This window comes from Equus caballus, chromosome 20 (assembly GCF_041296265.1).
Source record: "Equus caballus isolate H_3958 breed thoroughbred chromosome 20, TB-T2T, whole genome shotgun sequence".
Taxonomy (NCBI): Eukaryota; Metazoa; Chordata; class Mammalia; order Perissodactyla; family Equidae; genus Equus; species Equus caballus.
The window spans coordinates 36,588,793-36,597,986 of NC_091703.1; the positions used below are offsets into that span (position 1 = coordinate 36,588,793).

General features: G+C 38.4%; 1 pseudogene; it reads left to right on the top strand.

Moving 5' to 3' along the window:
* Positions 1–8,479: 8,479 nt before the first annotated feature.
* Positions 8,480–8,731, top strand: LOC100630662 (small ribosomal subunit protein eS27-like; annotated as a pseudogene).
* Positions 8,732–9,194: the final 463 nt, after the last annotated feature.

Here is a 9,194-nt window from a genome sequence, read left to right on the forward strand (position 1 = left end):
GGGAAATAAGAGTTGGCAGGGTTGTCAAGCTTTAGGAAGGAATGCTGGCCTTTCCCAATCCAGACCTGTGAAAGTGAGAGAGTGGGTTATTCCCAGTCCATGAAATCTAATCAAGGAACTCAGGCTGGAGTTTTCCCAACTGGAATTCAGAACTGCCATGCACCAGTGCCTCCTTTTTACTTTCCATTTTCCCTCTTTTTGAACTAGAATATTTATAGTAGTTATCCTATTCCTGTCCCACAATTGTAAGTTGGGTGTATTGGAGGCAGATAACTTGTCTCTAGTTACACAGGTTCACAGATGGAGAGGAATTCTACTCCAGGAGTTGTACTTGATGAATCACAACCAGGATCCCTATCTTCACCTAGACCTGATTTAGACAATGATATTTTGGGCTATGAGCTGATTCTGTAATTGAATGAAACTTTTGGGGAACTTAGGTTGGAATGGATGTATTTTGCCTGTGGGAGGGACATGAATCATTGGGAGCCAGAGGGTGGACACACTCTAAGATGACCCACAATGACTCATGTCCTTGTATAACCTCCTCCATGGAAAGTTAATGTGACCTGTGACTTGCTTCTAATCAGTATAATAAGGCAAAGGTGACAGATGTCAAGTCCTTGAATAGGTTATGCTGTATGCCAAATGTGATAGGATGACATTTCCTTTATTAGGATATTATAGGGCAAAGCTGATGGTGTGTCAATCATAATTACGTTTTGTTGTATAAGACTTCATTTTAGCCTGCTGGAGTGAAAGACCCTTCTTTGCTGGCTTTGAAGTAAACTCCATATTGTCAGAGGGCCTGTTAGAGGGCAATGTAGCAGGAACTGCTGGTGACTTCTAGGAGTTCAGAGTGGCCTCTGACCAGCAGCCTGCAGGAAACAGGGACCTCAGTGTTGCCGTATTGAGTAGATGAATTCTGTCAACAACCTGAATGAGCTTGGAAGTGGATTTGTCCCCACTCAAGCCTCCAGTTAGGAAAACAACTTAATTGCAGCCTGTGAGACCCCATGCAGAAGAACCAGTTAAGTTATGGCTGGACTTCTGACCCACGGAAACTATGGGAAAATTAATATGTGTTATTTTAACCTGCTATTTGTGGTAATCTGTTACACAGCAGTAGAAAACCGATAGAATCACTGATACCTGTTTGCCTATTTTATTTCATTGTCATTCTCTTGACTCTTTTTATGCCATTTTGCAATGCCTCTAGTTGTGTTTTAATTTGAATATGTTATCCATTTGTAATTTAATCTTCACTTCTAGTATGAGCTTGTCTTTTTTTAATTATTATTTTCTGTCTTGAGTTCAGTTAACTCTCATTTCATGACTTCCTATTTTCTTTCCATTTAATTCCTGGGTCTTTATTTTCTAATTTGAATTGTTTTTCAATTCATGAAGGTCTGATTCAGTTTGGGGCATAGTGTTACAGTTCTCTTCTGTTTCACTGATGTTGATGATGTTCTTTTTCTCAGTCTTGTTTTGGAGAAAATATGCATCGTCTGACAGAAGCTTTAACGGATCACATCTGCAGTTTTGTGTTCATTCTGGAATATCTATTTTCCTGGACCAGCAAAAACAGTTGTATGTGGATCAGTGTAAGAATGCTTGTGGCTTACTAGGTTTCTTAATTCAAGATCACCCTCTACTGTTAATACCGTGAAGCGTAGTTTTATCAATAACAGGAATCTTTGGGGGAGAGAAGAGGTTGATAGATCTTCTGACTTTGTGACTCTCTTTTGCTTCTGAAAGGAATTTAATTCCCTCCACTTGCTTCCTTTTTCCCTTTACTACCATGCTTCTTAGGGAGCCTCCAAGATTTGTCACCTCTTCACTCCCCATGCAAACTCCTTCCCAAGACAATCCCCTCTGATTTTCTGCATGTTCAAGTTCCTTAATTTGGACTCCATAGCAATCAGTGCACTTGTATACTATGTCTCAGACTTGCTTTCTTAATTCTCTCACTCAGAAAAGATTATTTTTTTGCAGAATGATTTTCTCTCTGCCCATTTTCCCTAGTCCCTACTCCACCCTTTTCTTTTCCAGTCATTCTGGCCATTCAGACATGATCTCCAAACTTGGCTTTGCTAGACTTGAATATTTATTTCCCTGCTTATGTGTTAATCAAAAGTATTTTCTGTCTTCTAGTTACACGTGACTGGAGTTTACACATGATTTTCTTGTCTGTCTTAGAGCATAAATCATAATAGTACAGTTGGATGACTGTTAACAAAGTAAACACATTAACTGGACCAAGATTCACATCAAGAAATGGAATATTTACCTCAAATTCAGAAGTCCCCTCATGCCACCTTCTAGTGACTTCCTCCCCGAGGACAGTACTATTCTGACTGTTAGTTACATGGATTAATATTGCCTGTTTTGAATATTATATAAATGAAGTCATACACTATGGCATCATAGTATATGTCATTTGCTTCTGGCATCTTTCACCTAAAAATATGTTTGTGAGATTCATCCATGTTGTTACAAGACTAGTGCCTTTATTCTTATAAAATAAATACTTATTGTATACATATTACTGAATTTATTTACATATTTTACTCTTGTATATTTTGTAGTCTCCAGTTTGTGTTTATCATTACTCATTACATTATAATCATTCTTTTATATGCTTTTTGGTGATCATATAAACACAATTCTTTTGGGTATGTATCTACTACTGGAATCACTAGGTCTTAGGGTATGCACATGTTCAGCTTTAGTAGATTCTGCTAAGGAGAACTTTTTAAAAATATTTGTACCAATTTACACAACCACAAATAGTATATAAGAATTCTAGGGGAGACATCAGTGTCATGGGGGACTGAGTTGTTACCTTTGTCTCTTCCCTCTACATTACAACCAGTCAGACATCCACTGAGCAACAGAGAATTCCATACACAGCACAGTAGGATGCCTACAAGATCCATGCATCTATACATCTGAAGTGAGTGGACTGGACCCCCGGGAAGCAGTTGGACTAGAGGAACAGCCGCCTCCCCTCCCCCATCAGCAGCAATCCAGGGTTCAGATCCTCACAACGGCCTGCATGCCTGTCAGTGGTCTTGGTGGGAGGCAGAGAAGGAGGACAAGGCTTGCTTCCTGCCTGACTTCCAGCAGATCCAGTCAGTGTAACTGCAAGCAGTCATGGCAGGGGCAGAGAAAAAACAGGTACAGCTTGCTCCCTGCCAACCTCTCACTGGATCCAACCTGCTCACATACAAGCAGTCATGGTGGGGGCAGAGAAGGTGGGTGCAACTTCCTCTCTGTCCATCTCCTATGGTTACAGCCTGCATGCCTACAAGTAGTCAAAGTAAGGGTAGAAAAAATAGGCATGGCTTGCTCCCTTAACGTCTCCCAACAGATCCAGCATGTACACCCCCACGACACCTTGCCCGTCAGTGGTCAGGTCTTTCAAACAGTAAGGAAAGTAGATAAAACTCAGATTTTCCCAGCTAGGGTGGGGTGCCTCACCTGAGTTCTGAAAACACACTGGCTAGCATCAGACCAAAGGCTGCTCAGCAAGCAGCAACATAAACTCCTCCCTGCTTAGCCTCTGTTTCCCCCTAGCGGTGGCAGATGGAATCTGCAATAAGAGACATCAGGAACCACTCCAGAACCAGTGACCCAAGCCCCAGTGGTGGCACCCCCAACATCAGCTCCATCAGCAGGGGCTACATACAAGTCCCCAGATCCCTGGGCCCCTGGCTGTGGCAGCGACACCTGTGAACCTAGCACCCCTGGTAGTCATGCAACCAGCACCACCAGACATCCCAGGAGCAGAACCATAGCTAATGTGTGGGGCAGCAGCATCCAAGCCCACAGAGAGCACAAGGGAAGCCAGTGGAGGAACACGAAACCCAGGCAACCTTGGAGGCAGCAGAAGTGCTCCCAGGCTGGTACCCCCTCAGCATCACCTGAGACTGCAGCAACAACATAAGCAGCAAGCCACCAGCAACCTCAGAAGCAGAAGTGGCACAAGGCAGAGGCAGTGGAGAGTGGAAAGTTCAGGCTCTCAAATACAACCAGAAGCAGATCAGAACCAAAGTAACCAAAGTCGTACCCAGATAAGAAAGGTGGTTACTACCACAAATGAACTGGCAAAGGATCAATTCATCAAACATCATGAAGAACTACAGTAACTCAGCAGAACAGGAGAATGACAGCACTACAGAAACCAAACTTGAAGTCACAGAAGATTACAATCAAACTGACAGAGAATTCAAAATAGCTGTCGTAAAGAAACTTGGAGAGTTCAATGAGCTTAAGAATAAAATTAATCAATGGGAGGAGTACTTCACCAAAGAGATTGAAACTCTAATGAAAAACCAAACAGAAATTCTGGAGACAAAGAGCACACTTAAAGAGATGAAAAATAATGTAGAGTGCATTAAAAATAGAGCAGATCTTATGAAGGAGAGAAGGAGAGAAAAGAATTAGTGAACTCAAAGATAGAAATCTAGAAGTGATTCAGGTGGAAGAGGGAAAGAACTAAGATTTTTTAAAAATGAAGAAATTTTTTGAGAAATATCTGACTAAATTCGAAAAGCAACTTAAGGATTATAGGTATTCAAGAAGGAGAGGAGAAGGAGAAAGGAGCAGAGAGCTTGTTCAAAAACATAACAGCTGAGAACTTCCCAAACCTGAGGAAGGAGCTGGACATGTAAATATAAGAAGCTAATAGAACTCCTAATTACCTCAATGCACAAAGACCTTCTCCAGGGCATATTATATTAAAACTGCCAAAGTAAATGACAAAGAAAAAATATTAATAGAAGCCAGAGAGAAGGAAATGACCTACAAAGGAATCCAATCAGGCTTTCAGAAGGTTTCTCAGTAGGAACCCTACAGGTTAAGAGAAAGTGGAATGATACATTCAAAATACTGAAAGACAAAAACGATCAGCCAAGAATACTCAATCCAGTGAAATTATCCTCCAGATATGGTGGAGAAATAAAAACTTCCTCAGACAAACAAAAGCTGAGGGAGTTTTTTGCCACTAGGCCTGCCTTACAGGAAATGATGAAGGAGAATTCCTACCTGAAACAAAAAAACAAAGGTTTACAAAGCTTTGAGCAAGGAGGTAAATAGACAGAACCAGAAAATTTTAGCTCTATAACAGAATAGGTCAGTAAACATTTAATTATAACATAAAGGATAAACGGAAAGAAAGCATCAAAAATAGCAACAACCACTTCAATTTGGTGACAAACTCACAACCAAAAAAGAATAATTTGTGACATTAAAAACTTAGAAGGGGGAGAGGAAAGGGATGAAACTTGCATCGGCTACTGGAAATAAGAGGCTATCAGAAAAAGGGCTATCTCATCTAAGAAATCTTTTATACAAACCTCATGGTAACTACAAAACAAAAATCAGAACAGAGTTGCAAATCATAAAAAAAGAGAAAATGGAGGAAAACATCACAGAAAATCACCAAACTGAAGTGGCAGTCAGAAATACAAGAAAAAAAAAGCAAAGGAAATATAGAAAAACCAGAAAACAAAAGATAAAATAGCAATATTAAACCCTCATATTTCTAAATGTATCTAAATTATCTAAATGTAAATATATTGAATTCACCAATCAAAAGACACAGAGTGGCTGGATGGATAAGGGGTAAAGAGGTAACTATACGTGATGACTGACAAATAATAATGCACAACTGAAATTTCACAAAGTTGTAAACTATTATGTCCTCAACAAAATTTAAAAAACCCGAGACCCAACAATACGCTGCCTCCGGGAGACACACCTCAGGTCTAAAGACAAACATAGGCTCATAGTGAAGGATTAGAAGATGATATTCCAAGCAAATGGCAAACAAAAGAAAGCAAGCGTAACCATACTTATATCAGACAAAACAAACTTCGAGAGAAAAAAGATAACGAGATAAAGATGGGCATTACATAATGAGAAAAAGGACATTCTACCAAGAAGACATGGCACTTATTAATATATATGCACCAAACACAGGAATGCCAAAATGTATAAAGAAACACAATAAATTGACGGCAACACAATCATAGTAAGAGACCTCTACACCCCACTTATGTCAATGGATAGATCATCCAGAAAGAGTCAACAAGGAAACAGTGGCCTAAATGAAACACTAGACCAGATGGACTTACTAGATGTATATAGAAAATTCCATCCCAAAACAATAGAATACACATTCTTCTCAAGTGTGTGTGGAACATTCTCAAACACAGACCATATGTTGTGAAATAAAGCAAGCCTCAATAAATTTAAGAAGATTGAAATCATATCAAGCATCTTTTCTGACCACAATGGTATGAAACTAGAAATCAACTATAAGAAAAAAGCTGGGAAAGTCACAAATATGTGGAGACAAAACAACATGCTTCTCAACAACAATTGAATCAATGAAGAAATCAAAAGAGAAATCAAAAAATACCTGGAGACAAATGAAAATGAAAAGAAAATCTACCAAAAGTTTTGGGATGCAGCAAAAGCAGTACAAACATGGAAATTTATAGCAATACAGGACTACCTCAACAAACAAGAAAAATCTCAAGTAAACAAGTTTACCTTATACCTAAAAGAACTAGAAATGGATGAATAAATGAAGACCAAAGTAAGTAGAAGTAAGGAAATAATAAAAATCAGAGCAGAAATAAAAGTATTAGAGACTAAAGAAAACAATAGAAAGGATCAATGAAACTAAGAACCAGTTCTTTGAGAACATAAACAAAATTGAGAAGCACTTAGCCAGACTCACTAAGAAGAAAAAGAGAGAAGACTCAAGTAAATAACATTGGAAGTGAAAGAGGAGAAATCACAGCAGACAGAACAGAAATGCAAAGGATTATAAGAGAATACTATGAAAACCTATATGTCAACAAATTGGATAACCTAGAAGAAATAGAGAATTTCCTGGAATCATATGACCTCCCAAAACTGAATCAAGAAGAAATAAAGAATTTGAATAGACCAGTCAAAAGTAAAGAGATTGAAACACTATCAAAAGCCTCCCAAAACACAAAAGCCCAGAACGAGATGGTCTCCCAGTGAATTCAACCAAACATTCAAAGAAGATTTAATACCTATCCTTCTCAAACTATTCTGAAAAATTGAGGACAACAGGATGCTTCCTAAATCATTTTATAAGGCCAACATGACCCTGATTCCAAAACCAGACGGACCACACAAAAAAGGAAAATAATAGGCCAATATCACTGATGAACGTTGATGCAAATATACTCAACAAAATCTTAGCAAATCGAATAAACACTACATTAAAAGGATCATACACCACAACCAAGTGGGATTTATTCCTGGGATGCAGGAATGGTTCGATATCCACAGATCAATCAATGTGATACACCACATTAACAAAATAAATAATAAAAATTATATGATCATCTCAATAGATACAGAGAAAGCATTTGACAAGATCCAACATTCATTTATGATAAAAACTCTCAATAAAATGGGTATAGAAGGAAAGTACCTGAACAAAATAAAGGCCATATATGACCAACCCACAGCTAACATCATACTCAATGGTAAAAAGCTGAAAGCTATTTCTCTGAGAAGAGGAACAAGACAAGGATGCCCAATCTCACCACTCTTATTCAACAAAGGGCTGGAAGTTTTAACAAGAGCCATTAGGCAAGAAAAAGAAAATATACCCAAAGGCACACACCACTTGTGTAAGAAAAAAAGACACTAGGATATTAAAGGGAATCAAATGTAAGCACACACTCATAACATAACTAAACTGTAGGAGGCATACACCAGAATAAGTGCTTGAGGAGCTGAAATGGTGTCAATTTATGCTGGAAACCTGAAGAAGAGTAAATGCATGACATAGAGTCCATGTTCAAAGACTTCACGTAGGCAATAAATGGAAAGAATATAGCTCATTTGACAACCAGTAGAAAAGGCAGCTGTAAGAAAAGTATAATCCAAGTCAATGATGTACATATATGGAGTACTGGGTTACGTAACACAACACCTATTCATGACGAAATGCTCAGAAAAAGAAGAATAGAGGGGAACTTCCTCAACTTGATAAAGAGCATCTAAAAGAACGTTACAGCTAAATAACACCTAGTGATGAAAGACTGAATGTTTTCCCCTCTCTGATTGGAAACATGGCAAGGACTTCCACTCTAACCACTCTCACTCCACATTTTTGGGAGTTCTAGCCAGTGCAATAGGCAAGAAAAGGAAATAAAAAGCATACAGTTTGCAAAGGAAGAAATTAAACTGTTCCCATTTTCAGATGACATGACTGTCTACAAAGAAATTCCAAGGAATCTACATATGAACTACTAGAACTAATAAGTGAGTTCAGCAAGGTTTCAGGATACAAGATAAACATACAAAAATCAATTGTATTTATATGTACTAGCACTGAACACACAAATACAAAAATTTAAAAATACAACACCATTTAAAATCTCTCAAGCCTTTCTGGAAGTGACTATCTCCCTGTGAAAACATGCCTCTTGCAAAGGATCTCCTTCATCCGTCTCCAGAAGAGGAGAAGAGGAGACACAAGAAGAAGTGCCTGGTGGAGAGCCCCACTTCCTACTTCACGGATGTGAAATGCTCAGGATACTATAAACTCACTGCAGTCTTAGTCATGCACAAATTGTGCTTGCGTATTTTGGCTGCTCCACTGTCCTCTGCCTGCATACAGGAAGAAAAGTAAGCTTACAGAAGATGCTCCTTCAGACAGAAGCAGCACTAAAAGCACCCTGAATCAAGATGAGTGGGAAACCATCCCAGTAAACACATTTTGGAGTTTTAAAAGTTGCTCAAAAAAGAAACATTTTGGTATAATTCTAACAAAACGTATGCAAAATTTGAATGCTGAAAACTACACAATACTGAAAAAGAAATCAAAGAATATCTAAATAAATGGAGAGACATACTGCATTCATGGATTGGAAGATTCAATGTAGTAAATATGATGATACTTCCAAATTGATAAACAGGTTCAACTCAATGCCTATCAAAATTGCAGCAAGATTTCTCTTAGATATAGACAAGATAATTCTAAAATTTATATGGAAAGGCAAAGGAACTAAAGCAGGTAAAAACAGTTTTGAAAAAAAAGAATTATATGGGAGAAATCTGTCAACCTTATTTCAAGACTTATGATATAGTTAGAGTAGTCAGGACTGTGTGGTCTTGGCAGAGTTACAGACACA